General features: G+C 39.2%; 1 non-coding gene across 1 annotated transcript; it reads right to left on the bottom strand.

Annotated features, from left to right (window-relative positions):
* Positions 1 to 214: 214 nt before the first annotated feature.
* On the bottom strand, positions 215 to 321 carry LOC117922791. Its single transcript, XR_004652550.1, has one exon. It is a non-coding gene; the product is annotated as a small nucleolar RNA R71 (small nucleolar RNA).
* Between the last annotated feature and the right edge of the window lie 2,936 nt (positions 322 to 3,257).

The following is a 3,257-nucleotide window of genomic DNA, read 5'->3' as shown; positions in this document are numbered from 1 at the left end:
TCCCTATGCAAATATCAAGGAATTTGAAGATGTTTGTAATACATTCCAACATAGAGGAGCTTCAATCGACTTGATGAGTCTAAAGCTATTTCCTTTTACTTTGAAGGATAAGGCCAAGATTTGGCTTAATTCTTTAAAGCCAAGGAGTATCCAAACTTGGACTAACTTGCAAGCCGAATTTCTCAAAAAAAATTTCCCTACTCATAGGACAAATGGATTGAAAAGGCAAATTTCAAACTTCTCAACTAAAGAGAATGAGAAATTCTATGAGTGTTGGGAGAAATACATGGAAGATATCAATGCTTGTCCTCACCATGGTTTTGATACATGGCTATTGGTGAGTTACTTTTATGACGGTATGTCTTCCTCAATGAAGCAACTCCTCGAGACTATGTGTGGAGGAGATTTCATGAGTAAGAATCCGGAGGAAGCCATGGATTTCTTGAATTATGTTGCTAAAGTCTTAAGAGGATGGGATGAACCAAACAAAGGAGAAGTGGGGAAGACGAAGTCTCAACCAAATGCCTTTAATGCTAAGGCTGGGATGTATCCCTTGAATGAAGATATTGACATCAAAGCAAAAGTTGTAGCTATGACAAGAAGATTGGAGGAGCTAGAACTGAAAAAGATACGTGAAGGGTAAGCCGTTGTTGAAACACCAGTGCAAGTTATACCTTGTTCTATTTGTCAATCTTATGAGCACTTGGTGGAGGAGTATCCTACAATTCCAACTGTTAAAGAAATGTTTAAAGATCAAGCAAATGTCATTGGATAATTCAAGCCCAACAACAATGCCTCATATGGAAATACCTATGATTCAAATTGGAGGAACCATCCAAATTTCTCCTGGAAGCCAAGAGCACTTTAGTACACACAACCAGGCTAAGCATCTCAACAAGCTTCAAATCTTGAGCAAGCAATAGTGAATCTAAGCAAGGTTGTGGGAGATTTTGTTGGAGATCAGAAATCCATCAATGCTCAACTCAGTCAAAGAATTGATAGTGTAGAAAATACATCGAATAAAAGGATGGATGAAAAGCAAAATGATCTATCTCAAAAGATAGATAATCTCCAATACTCAATCTCAAGGCTCACTAACCTTAACACGGTGCAAGAAGAGGGGAGGTTTCCTTCTCAACCTCACCAAAACTCCAAAAGTATCCATGAAGTGGAAGCCCATGAGGGAGAATCTTCACAGGTGAGGGACGTCAAAGCCTTGATCACTCTAAGGAGTGGTAAAGAGGTTAAGCTGCCAACACCCAAGCCATATGTTGAAAAAGAGGAAGAAGAAGAAGAGACAGAGAAGATGGAGGAAATCAAAGGAAAGAAAAAAGGTGGCAGTGAAAGGAAAGAGGACCATGATTCAATAGTGAATGAAAATCCGAAGAAAATAGTTATCAAGGGAGATGTGATGAAGAAACACATACCTCCAACTTTTCCTCAAGCTTTGCATGGGAAAAAGGGAATCAGAAATGCATAAGAAATTCTTGAAGTATTGAGACAGGTGAAGGTCAACATCCCATTGCTAGATATGATCAAACAAGTGCCGACTTATGCAAAATTCCTGAAGGACTTGTGTACTATCAAAAGAGGGTTGAATGTGAATAAGAAAGCCTTCTTGACTAAGCAAGTAAGCACCATCATATAGTGCAAGTCTCCAGTGAAGTACAAAGATCTGGGTTGCCCTACCATCTCAGTGATGATTGGAGGAACTGTAATGGATAAAGCTTTGTTAGGCTTGGGGGCAAGTGTGAATTTGCTACCATACTCTGTCTACAAGAAATTGGGACTTGGTGAATTGAAGCCAACATCAATCACTCTATCTCTAGCAGATAGATCAGTGAAAATTCCAATAGGGATAATTCAAGATGTCTTAGTTCAAGTTGACAATTTCTACTATCCAGTGGATTTTGTTGTTCTTGATATAGACCTAATTGTCAAGGAAACTAATTATGTTCCTATCATACTTGGAAGACCATTCCTAACTACATCAAACGCGATCATAAATTGTAGGATTGGACTCATGCAACTCACGTTTGGCAACATGACATTGGAGCTCAATATCTTCTATATGTCCAAAAAGCCAATCAATCCGGAAGAAGAGAAAGGTCTAGAAGAGGTGTGCATCATTGACACTTTAGTGGAGGAGCATTGTACTCAAAAAATGTAAGAGAAGTTGAATGACAGTCTTGGGGATCTTGATGAAGGGTTGCCTGAACCCTCATATTTGCTTGCTACTCTACCAGGTTAGAGGAGGATAGAAGAAATTCTACCTTTATTCAATAAAGAGGAGGCACAAGAAGTTGTTAAAGAGAAGCCCCCAAAGCTTAATCTGAGGCCCCTGCCCACAGAGTTGAAGTATACATACCTAGAAGAGAATAAGAAGTGCCATGTTGTTATATCTTCATCTCTTACTACTCCTTGGGAGGTGTGTTTACTTGAAGTTCTCAGGAGATGTAAGAAAGCAATAGGATGGGAAATATCTGACTTGAAAGGCATCAATCCTTTAATCTGTACACATCATATATACTTGGAAGAAGAAGCTATGTCAATTCGTCAACCTCAAAGAAGATTGAATTCTCATATGCAAGAGGTGGTGCGAGCTGAGGTTCTTAAGCTACTTCAAGCCAGTATCATCTACCCCATATCAGATAGCCAATGGGCGAGTCCTACTCAAGTAGTACTAAAGAAATCAGGGATCACAATGGTGTAAAGTGAAAAGGGAGAAGAAGCTGCTACACGCCTCACTTCAGGTTGGAGGGTGTGTATTGATTATAGAAAATTGAATGTTGTGACAAGGAAGGATCATTTTCCATTGCCATTTATTGATCAAGTGTTAGAGAGAGTCTCAGGCCATACTTTCTATTGTTTCTTGGATGGCTCCTCTGGGTATTTTCAAATAGAAGTCAATGTTAAAGACCAGGAGAAGACCACTTTCACATGTCCATTTGGAACATATGCCTATAGAAGAATGCCTTTTGGTTTATGCAATGCACCTGCAACATTCCAACGATATATGTTAAGCATTTTTAGTGATATGGTGGAGCATATTATGAAGGTTTTTATGGATGATATCACCATATATGGAAGTACATTCGAGGACTGCTTAGTCAACTTGGAAGCGGTTCTAAACCGATGCATTGAAAAGGACTTAGTGCTTAACTGGGAGAAATGCCATTTTATGGTACAGTAAGGAATTGTCCTTGGCCACATCATCTCCGAGAAAGGCATTGAAGATATAAAGCAAAGGTGGAACT

This window comes from Vitis riparia, chromosome 9 (assembly GCF_004353265.1).
Source record: "Vitis riparia cultivar Riparia Gloire de Montpellier isolate 1030 chromosome 9, EGFV_Vit.rip_1.0, whole genome shotgun sequence".
NCBI lineage: Eukaryota > Viridiplantae > Streptophyta > Magnoliopsida > Vitales > Vitaceae > Vitis > Vitis riparia.
Note: the sequence above shows the minus strand (reverse complement) of the source record. Positions and strands in the feature narration are given on the sequence as shown.